Genomic DNA, 14,510 nt, shown 5'->3' on the forward strand with positions numbered 1-14,510 from the left:
GCTCGTTCTCTCTGTCTCCCTTCAGCAAGCACATGTGCCCTGTGGCAAAAATCTAAAAAAAAAAAAAATAAGGCACCTAGAACTTTTACAGGAGGCTGAAAAAGTGGCGTGGCATGCCGACTGCCGGCAGACATGCTAGGAGGTTCTCTATCAACAGCTCTTTTGATAGAACATTTTTCCCAACCCAAGGACCTTTGTGTCTACTACAGGTTATCCTTTCCAATAACCTGGGCCGTAAAACGAGGCAAGTCACTTGCTCACGTAGCGAATGGAAGCCGAAAAGCAGAAGACTGCAAATTGCAGATGGAGGGCAGTCGAGGTCCGAAGAGACAGGTTGTTCCAAACCCCTCCTTTTACCGGTGGGAAGCCCGAGGCCTGGAAAAGTAGGATTCCTTTACCGAACTTCCATTATGGTTGGTGCCAAAGCTGAGGCCGAGTTATTCTGGCCTGCATTGCATGGCACGTTGCGGTTTGTTTCTGTCGAGTTGGAGGAAGTGGCCCTTCAGTGGCCTAAGGTGCTCTCATTGGGTGATTAAATCAAAGAGAGATGGTGGACTCTCTCTTCTGATTTCCTGTCCCACCTTGAGCCTTTGTACGAAGTGTCCCAGATAACTGGAGAATTTCTGGAGCCCGGGGGAATCTGAGGTCTGATGGAGGAGCAGTTGCAGATGGCCGGGCGGGCGCACCCAGCTCTGTGAGGGGGTGGGAAAGCTACGGGGCGCGTCCCCTGGCCTTGGGTGGTCACTGGAGCAGCAGACAGTGTGGAGGCCATGGCGGTGGCTGCAGGCTCACGGCCATCTGTCATGCTATGTGGCGTTATCACTGTCATTACATCATTTCTACTTGAAAAAGGAGTTTGTACAGGAGGCACCTCCCGCCGAGACAGCGGGCATGTCGGGAGCTCCTGGCATGGGGGCTGCGGCTGCTGTTGCCCTGGTGTCCTGGCACAGGCCAGCCTCGCTGAGCCCGGGATGGGCAGAATGGGTAAAGGAGCTTCCATGCTGCTGGCCCTGAGTGGAGTGGAAGCTAGCTTCCAGAGACAGGGAGATAATGTGTGTTTCGGAGGAACTGGCCAGATGGAAAAGCCTGGGAACCCCCAGAACTGCACACTTGAGAAAGGATGAGGTGATATTTGTATCTGGAGATTGTAATGTGAGAGAGAGATAAAGACATTATCTGCAATATGCTTTATTTTATGTTTTTAGAGGTTTATGCCTAAGGTCACATGCACTCACCAGAGAGAGAGAGAGAGACAGAGACAGGGAGAGGGAAAGTGAGAAATCAACCCCCGATCCCCAGAGGAGATGGCCATGCCACAGTCCCTTCTCCTTCATTCTCCTCCAGATCTTGGGCACGCACACACACATGCATGGCCTGTATAAGTTTCAAGCTGCTGGATCCAAGACTTGAACCCTGGTTGGCCGTGTGGGAGTCCAGCCACGTAACCATTATACCATCTGCTGGCCCCAATATGTCTTACCTTTATGTGTACTTGTTTTGCTTTTCTCCCCAGAGATCAGGATAATGAAGTGGATCCTGAATGAGCAGCTACACAGGCTCCTGTTGCCCTCAGGAAGGGAGAGGTGAGTCCAGGGAGGTATAGACAGAGTGGGAGACCACTGGACACTTTTTAAAGTGTGTTCACAAGAGGTCTTGCCCAGGGGGAAAATGGGAGGAGGCGAATGCTGGACAGACAGCGAGAATGTTGGACAGTGCCTTCTTCCCCTAAAGCCCAGTACACGACAAAGACAGACCCTTGAACTACACACGGTTGGAGGCCTGGAGCTGAATCTGGACTCTCACTCACTCACCTAGTAGTGCGGGATTACACTCTTTGAGTCCTGTTGTTCAAGCTACACAGCAAAATAACGCAGTGCTCATACCTATGTGGTAAGCCAGCTGTGAGGATAAATGCTAGACAGCGTGTAACATACATGTCACATGCAGCTCAGAGGGCATCCACAGCTTATTGTTTTGTAAGCATTATAAAACATAGAAACAGGGGCCAACAGGTGGCATAGCGGTTAAGGCGCTGGACTCACTCATGGTGGACTGCAATTCAGGTCCCAGACCCGGCAGTCTGAAAATCATGCTGGGTGCATGTGCAAGTGCATGCACGCCCAGGGTCCCAGTAGGAGAATGGAGGAGGAGAAGGGATTGCAACATGGCCATCCCCTCTGGGGGGTGATTTCTCACTTCCCCTATCTTTCTCTCTCTTTCTTTCATTTTTTTTTTTTTTGAGAGGTTTTTGCTATAGGGCGCATGCGCTCTCCAGACAGACAGAGAGACAGACAGAAAGCGAGAAATCACCCCCCAACGGGGAGCCATCTCTGTTCTCCTCTTGGGATCTTGGGCACACACCTGGCGTGAGTTTTAAGCCACCAGGTCCAGGACGCGAACCGCGGTTGACTACATGGGAGTCCAGCGACATAGCCATTACGCTAACTGCTGGTCCCCTCTCTCTTTCTCTAGTGAAAGCACACACCCTCTAGCGAGAACAACAAAGAGAAGCTGTAGTAACACATACAACTGAGCTGTCATCTAAGGTCCCCTGTCCTAGCTGTTTAACAGAGAGCTGCAACGTTTATTAAAGACTTAACATGCATGAATGTTGGCTTACTTAGGTGAAGCATGCCTCCTGAGAGAACCCAAGTGCTTCCCTTGAGAGTCTTAATGTTGGCCCAGCCATGTGCTGCTGGGAGGCTGGGATCCAGAGGCTGAGATGACACAGAGGCTCAGGGTCAGTCCTCTGTCCAACCTAAAGGCCAGGGGGGTGGTGTGCACCTATCGTTTTTTCCTGGGAGGCTGTAGCTGGAGAAAGATAAATGTGAGGCTGGCTTAAGCAGCAAAGCAAGACTCTGGTGGTGGGCATCTCTGGTCCCAGCGACCTGGAAGGCCAAGGTGGAAGGATCAAGACAGAGTGAGACTCAATCTAAATAAGAAAAACACAAGAGGCTTAACAGGCTAGGAGGTGGCATGATGGTTAAGATGGCTAGATGCCATATAGTCGACTTTATAGTTCAAGTCCTGGACCTTGCAGTTTGAGTAACATGCCACACGCAGGTGTGTGCATGCCCCAAATCCTGAGAGGACAGTGGAGAAGAGATTGCAGTGTGACCCTTCCCCCTAGGGGGTGCTTTCTCACTCTCACTCTCACTCTCTGTTTCTCTGGTGAGCACATATACCCTATAGCAAAATTTCAAAAGAAAAGAAAAGAAATCCTTACTGTTTGATAGTGGGCATGTGCAGGGAGAGATGGATTTGGGTATGTTCACAGCCAGCCATGACACCAGGCGGGCAGAAGGTTGGCCGTGGCATGAAAGTTCATCCTCAGAAAGGTCTAGAGAATTCAGGAAGAGTGGAATCACAATGGATGGGATGGGATGGGCAAGCTGGGTGGGCAGGAGGAGATGACCTGAACTGGCTTTGAAAAAATTCCCAAGCAGCAGGAAGGGTAGGAGCCACAGCCTGACGGCAGGCCAAGTGCGTCTTCACTGAGGACTCTGAGCATGGCTCCCACTGGGGCTGCCAGAAAGAGGGACGCAGCGTTGCCGGGGTCTCAGCCTGGCATGTTGGCAATGTCTCTGCAGCCCTCCTGACCTAGATGTCAACCCATTGGGCACTCACGCTTGCCACAGACATCTAAGGCATTGGAGAGGTGACCCCGGTAGATGGGATTCCAGGTGAATTCCTGAGATCTGAGTTTGTAACCTGTTTCTGTCTCCTGCAGATTCTCTGAGCCTGGGCCTCAGTTTCCCTTCCTGTCATACATAGTGCTTGTTGTAATGATTAAATGACACAAAACAGAAGCACGCATATTAAAAATTGGTGCATAAGTGTAATTCCAGGGACCAGCAGGTGGCTTGGTGGCTAAGGTGTTGGCCTCCTATGTGGCTGTTCATGGTTCAAGTCCTGGACCTGGCAGCTTGAAACTCACACTGGGCACATGTGTATGCATGCCCAAAATCCCAAGAGAGGAATGGAGGAGATGGGCTTGGGGCATGGTCATCCTCCCTGGAGGGGTGATTCTCACTTTCCCTCTCTTTGTCTCTTTTTGGCAAAATACACCTTATGGCAAAATCCTAAAAGAAAAAAAAAGTTAATTCCATTTTGTGTATTATGAAGGTATGGAGAAAAGAAAAATAGTCTTCCTCTGTATTTTAGTAGAGAAGATAAAAAATGAGACTATGAAAAACTCCTCTGGAATACACCGAACCAGCAGTGAAGTTAGGCCCCATGATTATTGGGAAGGTACCCAAGAGCTACTTGTATTGTTCTCTTAGGAGTTTTCTTTGCTGTGTGTCAAAGGTAATGCCTCTTGGTTTACAGTGAAGCCCTTGAGAAGGTAGAGCTATTTGCAAAATTAATTTTGAGCAGTTAAACTTGTTGCCAAGGACAATAGAAATAGGGAGATAGTTATTTTTTTTTTATTCCTCTTGTGATGTCTTAGGGACAATTTACACGGGATGAATGTTTTATTTAAAAAAAAAAAAATGGAGCAGTTCCTTTTTTTCCTCATCTGCAAACTTTGCATAGGTAGCAAAAAGGAACTCGAGCCCGATGTGCAAACACTGCAGATACCTTGTTCTAGAATTCCTCGCACACCGAGCTTGTCTCATGAAATTTCTTTAGCAGCTCAGGAAGAGAGAATAAAGAGGATCTCAAACTGGCTCCTGGATCCTAGCCAAGATATTTCAAATATTTGATATGACATAATTTGAGTGGGGTGGTTTTATTTCCCCAGGGCTTAGCAGAGGGAAATTCCTAACCACGTGACTGTATGCTGACCTTCAGAAATTTACCCTCCACTTTGCATGGGGCACGTGATTATTTCTCTACTGACCAGGAAGGGGGCAGGGCTTGCACTGGATGGAAGAAGGCTTTTCATTCCAGTTTCTGCACTAACAACGTCAGCTTTCTGTATTGGGTGAGGGTTTAGGACATCTGCTGCGTTTGCTGTGTGGTGTGCTCTGAACTTAATGAATTGCAACCGAGCAGATCAACAACACCCTCATGATCTAAGAGCAGTCTTGCATGCCTGAGAAACAGGCTGAGAAGCAGGACCCAAATGTACACATTGATAATACACGATGTCCAGATGTAACAATCGCAGTTTCTAAAGTCAAGCACCAACTGGTCTGGAAACAGAGACAGGTGCAATTTGGTGAAAGACAGGATTCTCTCTGCTTGCATGTGACTGAATCCATCTTGTTCTTAAAATAACCTCACAGTTGGATCTGATTTTTTTTTTTTTTAATGTTTGGTTTTGTTTACACGTGTATTTTTTTCAAGTAGTGCTTGCAAAAGATAATTTATGTCTATAATCACATCCTTAACAAAACTGGCTAATCACCCACTTAAAACAAACATTTCAAAAATAGGTATAGTGAAAAAGAGGTTGTTTTCATTACTGCCTGAGAGCGTTCCAGTGAATAATTCTGGTGACCTCTTTAATACCAATTTACTCTTCCAAATAGTGAAAGATTCCCCAGAATCAGAGAAAGCACCAACGAGCAGAAGGCTAACTAGGGTTCTCGAATTCAAAGATCCGTCAATAGTGGGGAGGGGGGTATATTTTTTTGGGAGACTGTTTCCCTAAACTTGTTCTCACATTGGCAATAGATTCATAACTAAATGCTCCAGGAATAAAGATTAGATCGAGGCTCTTCTTATATTCGCCTATCAGATTCTTCCCAAGAGAGGTAACTATTCTGTTAAATTTGAAAGATTGTGTGGACTTTTAAATAGTCACCAATAGTCACATAAATATTACCTCTGGGGCCAGTCCATGGATTGGTGGTTAAGGTGACTGGATCTCTCACAGTTGACTGTGAGGTTTGATTCCCAGACTTGGTAGTTTGAAAAACATGCCGGGCACATGTGTGTTCATGTCCCAGATCCCGAAGGAGAAGGGATTGCGGCCTGACTGTTCTCCACGGGCACTGCTTTCGTGCTTTTTTGGTGTCTCTGGCAAGCACACACACTCTCTGGCCAAAAAGAAAAAAAAAAAAATAGAGGCCAGCAGTTGGCATAACACTTATGTCACTGAACTCCCACAGGGCCGACCCCAGTTTGAGTCCTGGAACCGGTGACTTGAAACTCAGGCTGGGCGTATGAGCATACAGGCCCAAGATCCTGAAAGGGGAATGCAGAAGGAATTGCACCGTGGCCATCCCCTCTGGAGGGTGATTTCTCACTTTCCCTTTCACCACCTCTGTCTCTCTCATGCAAAGTGTACAAGGCCTAAGGCAAAAATCTCTTTTTTAAAAAAAGTTTAAATGTTTAATCTGTTGAGTTTCTAAACCATACATATCTATAACTTTTTCACTTCATGATACCGTTGTCAAGCTTTCCATAATGAAGCGTACAAGGCTTAGCTCCTTTGATAAACACCACACTGGTTTCCATGATAAAAATGTACCTTGGTATACAAAGTCACTCAATTATTCATGGACATCGAGGATGTTTTAAACTTGTTTCTACTATGATGATACAATAAAAATCCTTCAGAGTGCCATTTTGCATTTGTGACAAGTGTTTTTCCAGGGTAAGTACCTAGAAGTGAAATTTCTGGGTTGAAGGATATGCATGTTTTAAATTTTAATAGAAACTGCCAAACTTATCTCTAAATATGTTGAACCAATTTACACTCCCATCAACACTGTTTGAGGACCTGTTTCTATACGCCGGAGTCACTGTTGTCTATTACGGTATTTTAATAATTTACTTATTGAGGAGTTAAAGTAACATCACATTGTTCTTTTAATTTTCCTTTTAATTGGTGTACTAATGAGGTTCGACAATTTTGCATTTGCCATGATTTGACACTGAATTTTAAAACTTTATTTTATTTTAATACATGAGTGCATGCCCACGGAGTGATGGGGCCAGCAGGTGATGAGGTGGTCAAGGTGCTAGACCCCACATGGTTGACTGGGGTTTGAGTCCCGGATCTGGTGGTTTGAAAACCACACCGTGTGTGTGTGTGTGTGTGTGTGTGTGTGTGTGTGTGCATACATGCCCAAGTCTCAGGAGGAGAAGAGAGTGTGGTGTAGCCATCTCCGTAGGGGTTGGCTTCTCACTTTCTCTCTCAGTGCCTCTTTCTGTCTCCCTCCAGTTAAGTGCACATGCGCCCTGGCAAAAATCTTAAAAAATAAAGAGTTCTAAAAAGGCTATAATATAAAGAAAATAATAGCTCTCTTGTTTCCTTTATCTCTGTTATTTTTTTTCCTAAAGGGGAAAAAAAACCTTTTAAATTATAGTTTTTTCTGCATCCATATTTCTAAATAGCAATCATGTATTCTATATTCTGACTTTTCAGTTTCATATATATCGTCTAATGACTTCTGAGGCAAACTCTGCAGGTTTTCAAGCCAAAATTCATTCGTCCTTTCTTGTTTTGCAACAATCTTTCATAGAGTAGGTGATGAAAATATTTCCAGCAAAAGAACTGTTCACTCTCTTGGCACCTTTTAGATGAAGCAATTGACAATTTGTAAGTGCGGGTTATTTGAAGAGAAAAGTTCTTTATAGGTCATTAACTTTGCAGGCATGTACATGAGTTCTGGCTTCCCCCCTTTCCTCTTCCTTCCTTGGAACATAGATGCAAGGGCTGGCGCTTGAGCAATCTTCTTGTGACCACAGAACAAGAGATTGAATTATCACACTAAAGACAATATGTTAGAAAGTAAAAGAAGCCCGGACCTTTGCTTTCCATGGAACTTCTTTATCAACTTAGCTTTGATTTTTCTTACCTCCATCTAATCATCAATTATTTTTCCAGCAGCATTTTAAAAATTAATTTTTGTTTTATGTGCAAGAAAGAGAGAGAAAGAGAGAAAGCATCCCCAACAGGGTCTTGACACCATGCTCCATCCCCAGCCTCAGGTAGCCCCTGATCAGCGGCACACACATGCCAGGCATACTCAGGAAGCTCTCTGATGCAACCCCCTTCCCCGTGGGTCAGCCTCTCAGTGCTGTTTACCCCTGTGCCATCCTCAGTCCCCCATCAGCATTTTGATTTCACGTATTAGGACCTCATTCAAAGAGATTTCCTAGTTTCATGGACAATGAAGATTTGGGTCCTGTTTAATTTTCTTCATGTCGTTTTGTGGTTAGTTTTAATTTTTTTTTTTTTTTTTTGGAGAGATTTTCACTGTAGGGCGCGTGCGCTCGCCAGACAGACAGAGAGAGACATAGAGACAGAAAGCGAGAAATCACCCCCCAGGGGGGATGGTCACGCCGCAATCCCTTCTCCTCCATTCTCCTCTCGGGATCTTGGGCACGCACGCACACGCGCCCGGCGTGAGTTTTAAGCCACCGGGTCCGGGACACGAACCGCGGTCGACTACGTGGGAGTCCAGCGACATAGCCATTACGCTAACTGCTGGTTCCCCTTGTGGTTAGTTTTGAGAGTAAAAAAAGGCAAAAGTGTCCTTTCTGCACGACCTTGAAACTGAAATGTCGGTATGCATGTGATGTTCTTACGCATATTGTACATTGCTTTCTTCAAAGGTTGGGTCGCACTCACAATACACTCACACTCACGGTGTATTGTTACAGCGCGTCTGTGTTACCCAACTGCTATCAACAATAAGTATAAAAATACCATGTTTCTAAATGTTTACCAAATTTGATAAGCATTTTTCTATTCCTTTTTTTTTTATTATTATTTCTAGTGAGATTCAAATATTAAAAAAAAAAAAAAAAAAGAAATAGGGACCAGCAGGAAGTGTGGTTAAGATGCTGGACTCCCACACGGCTGACGACAGTTCGAGTTCCAGATCCAGCAGCTTAAAAATCATGCTGGGTGGGGGACCAGCAGTTAGCGTGATGGCTATGTTGCTGGACTCCCACGCAGTCGACCGCGGTTCGTGTCCCGGACCTGGTGGCTTGAAACTCACGCCGGGCGCGTGTGCGTGCGTGCCCAAGATCCCGAGAGGAGACTGGAGGAGAAGGGATTGCGGCGTGACCATGCCCCCCTGGGGGGGTGATTTCTCGCTTTCTGTCTCTATGTCTCTCTCTATCTGGCGAGCGCACGCGCCCTACAGTGAAAATCTCTCCAAAAAAAAAAATCATGCTGGGTGTGTGTGTATCCAAAATCCCAAGAGCAAAAGGGAGGAGAAGGGATTGTGGTATGCCAGTTCCCCTAGAGGCTGATTTCTTACTTTTCCTCTGTCTCTTTCTGCCTTTCTCCACTTTCTTCACTGAGTACATATGCCCTATGGCAAAAACCTAACAACAACAACAAAACTCAAAAAACAAGCTTTTTATTGGTCTTTTTAAAAAAAAACATAATGATTTTATTTAATTTTATTCATCATTATTATTTTTTTCAATTTGACCAGAGAGACAGAGCGAGAAAAAATGAGAAAGCAAGTTGCCAAGTCTGGGACTTGACTTGAACTGTGGTAGGCCATGTGGGGGTTTGTAGTGCCTTAATCACCATGACACTTGCTGGCCCCAAACCTAAAACAAAACAAAAACAAAACCAAAAACTGGGGACCAGCAGGTGGCTTGGTGGCGAAGGCACTGCACACTCCCACATGGCCAACCACACAGTTCAAATCCTGGATCTGGTGGCTTGCTTTCTCATTCTCTCTCTCTCTCTGTCTCTGTGTGTGTGTGTGTATATCTGGTCAAATTAAAAAAAAATTAATGAATAAATTAAAAACTGAAATAATTCTTTTTTTAAAAAATAAAACCCCCAAACCCACCTTTTTTATTAGTATTTTCTACTTCTTTTTTTAAAAAAAATAAACTGGAACTTTGTGCCCCTTGACCAAAGTTGTTTCATATCCCTCCTACCCCAAACCCCCTGGCATCTACCATTCCGCGTTCTACTTCATTGAGTCTCACTAAATTAAATTCCACAGAGGAGTGACATTCTTTGCCTTGCTATGTCATGATCCTCTTGCCTGAATCTCCTGGTAGCCCCGACTGCAGGTGCACGTCACGTCGCTGTGCTGGACTTTCAGGCTGGGCTGGGAATTGAGCCTGGGTCTCTTGGGTGAACTCAGCCTGCCCCAAGTAGCCGAGTGAGACAGTGGGTGCTACTCTGGCAGGGTCACTGTGAGATCTTTCATATTTCTCCTGTAAACATGATTTTATCTCCTTTGCTGTTTTATTTCTGTTTATCTTTACTATTTTCTTATTGATTTTCAAGGGCTATGTATATATTGTCATTCACTTTTTTCTTATTCAAGTATGTTGCGAATGTTTGTCTCTTCTATTTTATGTGTTTTCAATTTGTCTATTATTATTTTTTGGTGGATGCGAATTTACCTTTACCGTTTTTAGTGTTTCCTTTTTAGTTTCTTCTACTTTTTTCTTTGTTTGGAAGATATTTTCCCATTTAGGGAATGTCAGAGTATTAATATTTTTTTCCAAATTGTTTTTACTTTTTTACTTATTCATTTATTTATTAATTTAGGATTTTTTTTTTTTTTTTTTTTTTTTTTGCCATAGAGCATGTACACTTGCCAGAGAGAGACTGAGGGAGGGAAAGTGAGAAATCATGCCCCCCCTCCCCAGGGAGGACAACCACACCACAATCCCTTCTTTTTCCATTATCCTCTCAGGATTTCTAGCATACATACACAAGTGCTCAGTGTGATTTTCAAGCTACAGGGTCTAAGACTTAAACTGTAGTCAGCCACATGGAAGTCCAGCTCCTTAACTACTATACCACCAGTTGGCCCTTGTTTTAACCTTTTTAAAACTTACTTATTTATTGTAGAGAGATTTTTTTGCTATAGGGTCAATGAGCTCTCCAGAGAGACAGAGATAGACAGAAAGCACCCTCCAGATGGGATGGCCACACCACAAGACCCTCTTTTCCATTCTTCTCTTGGCATTTTGAGCATACACACACACACACACACACACACACACACACACACACACACACACACACACACACACACCCGGTGTGAACTTTAAGCTGCTGGGTCCAAAACTCTAACCACAGTTGACTGCATGGGAATCCAGCAACATAACCATCATGCCATCTGCTGGTCCCTTTATTTATTTGTTTATTATCAGAAGGCATGTGCACTCACCAGCAGGAGAAACCCCTAATGGGGCGTGGCCATGCTATCATTCTTTTTCATCCATTTCTCCATCCCATCAGGATTCGGGCACGCATGCACCTTCACATTGTATATTTTTCAAGCCACCAGAGCTGAGTGAACCAGGGTGGGGCGTGTGGGGTCTCCATGTACAGGACTTGACTGCTGTGTTCAAGGGCTGGCTCTGCTTTAATTTTTTAGTATAACTTCCATTTATTTTGCTATAGGGCACATGCGCTCGCCAGACAGAGAGAGACAGAGAGACAGAAAGTGAGAAATCACTCCCCGGGGGGGATGGCCACGCCGCAATCCCTTCTCTTCCATTCTCCTCTCGGGATCTTGGGCACACACGCGCCCGGCGTGAGTTTAAGCCACTGGGTCCGGGACGCGAACCATGGTCGACTACATGAGTCCAGAGACATAGCCATTACGCTAACTGCTAGTCCCACTTCCATTTATTTTGATGTTTGTACATCCCAAGGTTTTCCTTTGTTTTATAAATAATTCCACAGTTTTTGCAACCCCTTTTATTTACTAGTAAGACTCTATATTGCCTTGTAGCGCCCCCTTTAGCAAGAATAGCTTATGGCTTCTTCCTGGACTAGTCATCTACAAATAGTTTCATTGACCTGTCTCTTGGTTCCTTGGCTAATGTCATGCTTATTAAATTATCACAGCTTTATTATTGTTTAGTATCTGTAAACATATGCTTTGCTCCCCCCCAGCACTCCCCTCATAGCTATTTCTTGCCCTTTTGTCTGCCCTAGAAAACCTTTAGAATCATTTTGGCAAATATCCCAAATACCTAAGTGGAATTTTGGTTGAGACGATATTAATCTTATGCTTTATTTTTATAAAATATTATCATGATGGAAAAAGTTAGTCTTCCCCTTCAGAAATACTATTGGGTCATCGGAAAAGTCACGACATATTTTTCTATGCAAAAATGCATATGACTTTTCCAGTGACCCAATATTTACTCAAATCTTTATCCCTAATTTTGTAGTTTCTTCTATAGAGAATGCTTGCATTTTTTTCTTTGTAGGTAGTTGATATTTTTTGTTTATTTCTGTGTATATAATTTTATTTTTATTTTGTCTTTTAAATGATTATTGTTTACATATAGGAAATCTGACCACCCCCCCTGATTTTTTACATTGCATATGGCAACTTACTGAACTCTTAATAAATTTTAAGAGCTTTTCAAATGATTCTCTAGTGTTTTTCTGGGATATAATTAGATTTCAAATCTGGCTATTCTTTAGCTTGTTATAGTTTAATTAATTGCCCCAAAATTGTTTTCTTTCTTTCTTTTTTTCTTTCTTTCTTTCTTTCTTTCTTTTTTTTTTTTTTTTTTGAGAGATTTTTGCTATAGGGCGTGTGCGCTCGCCAGAAAGACAGAGAGAGAGACAGAAAGACAGAAAGCGAGAAATCACCCCCCAGGGGGGATGGCCACACCACAAACCCTTCTCCTCCGTTCTCCTCTCGGGATCTCGGGCACGCACGCACACGCACCCAGCATGAGTTTAAGCCACTGGGTCTGGGACTTGAACCGTGGTCAACAATGTTGGAGTCCAGTGACATAGCCATTACGCTAACTGCTGGTTCCAGCCCCAGAATTGTTTTCTGAATATTCTTGATATTTGTAGTGGAGGATGGAGGAGGTTCAATGGGGTCCTCACCTAGAAAGAGAGACTAGAAATAAGTAAGTCTTAAACAAAAATTAAAACGTTGTCGGGATATACAGCTTGATGCCATTCTAGGGAGGAGAAAATTGCATATGCAGAGATGTAAAACCGTGAAAAAGCCAGATGTATTAAGGGTTTGTAAGTAGTTTGGTTTGGCTGGAGAGGGTGTTAAAAATCAAACCCAGGGTACCAGCAGTTAGCATAATGGCTATGTAGCTGGACTCTCATGTAGTAGACTGCGGTTTGAGTCCCAGACCCAGTGGCTTAAACTCATGCCAGGCACGTGTGTGTGCGTGCCCAAGATCCCGAGAGGAGAATGGAGGAGAAGGGATTGCAGTGTGGCCATCCCCCCGGGGGGTGATTTCTCACTTTCTGTCTCTCTGTCGCTCTCTGTCTTTCTGGTGAGCGCATGCGCCCTATGGCAAAAACCTCTCCAAAAAAAAGAAAAAAAATCAAATCCAGGGCCAGTCCCAGGGCCTGGTAGTTAAGGGAGCTGGATCCCACATGGCCAACTGCCCAGCTTGAGTCATGATCCTGCAGCTTGAAAAGACTCAGAGTGCGTGTGTGTGTGAGTATACATACACATGCACATGCCCCAAATCCCAACAGAATGGAGAGAAGGAAAAGAGATTGCGGTGTGACCGTGCCTCATTGGAAGGCGCCTTCTCCCTCTCCTTTCCTCCTCACTCTCTGGTGAACACACATGCCCTCTTGGAAAAGAAAAAAAAAGGAATTAAATCTAATTTTCTCCATGTGTCCTATTGTTCCCCAGCTTTTCACGCTGGCCCCATCTCCTACCTGTTCTCAGCGTATCATCTCTGCTCACGCCGCCCAGTGCTTCTTGCTGTGTAGACAGTTTCTCCTGTTCACAGTCGGGCCTGAAACCCTTACTCATCTGACCACGTCCTGCTCGTTCGTTTTCCAGCCCCTCTTCTAAATAAAGTAATGATGCATAGTATGGTAATAGCTTTTCTAAAAACATAAACTTGACCTAGCTGTCTCTGATCCTAACCAGGGTGCAAAAACTGGGTCTTACTTATCTTTCCATCTTCCAGCCGCTAGCCCTTGTCTGGCACGTAAATTGAGTTGAGGCTTTGATAATTAGGAAAAATGTTCTCGTTGCCGATCACGTGCGCATGCGTGTCTCTCCTAGATTTAGTTATCTTGATTGAAACCCAACATTTTATACTACTTTTCATTATTCTTGGCTAGCCTCCTTATCAGATCCGTATTGCTTTCAGCATTATCTATGGCACTTCAGATGTTGCCTTCCAAACTGTTGGTCCTAGACTGTGACATAGAAGGAGCCAGGAAAAGTCTTTATTATGTTTTCCAAACCCAAGAGGGGCACAACTCAAGCATTTCAAAGGCCAAGGAGGGAAATCTATTATAATTAAATGTCTGCCCTTCGCATCGAGGGCAATTGATCATATTGTATTAAGAAAATTTTTGTTGCTGTTTAGATTTTTGCCATAGGGCACGCGAACTCACCAGAGAGACAGAGAGAGGGCAAGTGAGAAATCACCTGCTGTATTTCTTGCTTTCTGGCTCTCTCTCTGTTTCCGGCTGAGCACATGTGCCCTATAGCAAAAATCTCTCATAAAGGAAAAAAAAAAAAAAAAAGGAAATGACCCCCCATGAGGGATGACTATGCCACAATCCCTCTTTTCCATTCTTCTGTGGGGATTTTTGGACATGCATGCACACATGCCTGGCATGTTTCTCAGGTCACTGGGTCTGGGACTTGAACTGT

The sequence above is a fragment of the Tupaia chinensis genome, unplaced genomic scaffold (genome assembly GCF_000334495.1).
Source record: "Tupaia chinensis unplaced genomic scaffold, TupChi_1.0 Scaffold143616_1, whole genome shotgun sequence".
NCBI classification, from domain to species: Eukaryota; Metazoa; Chordata; class Mammalia; order Scandentia; family Tupaiidae; genus Tupaia; species Tupaia belangeri.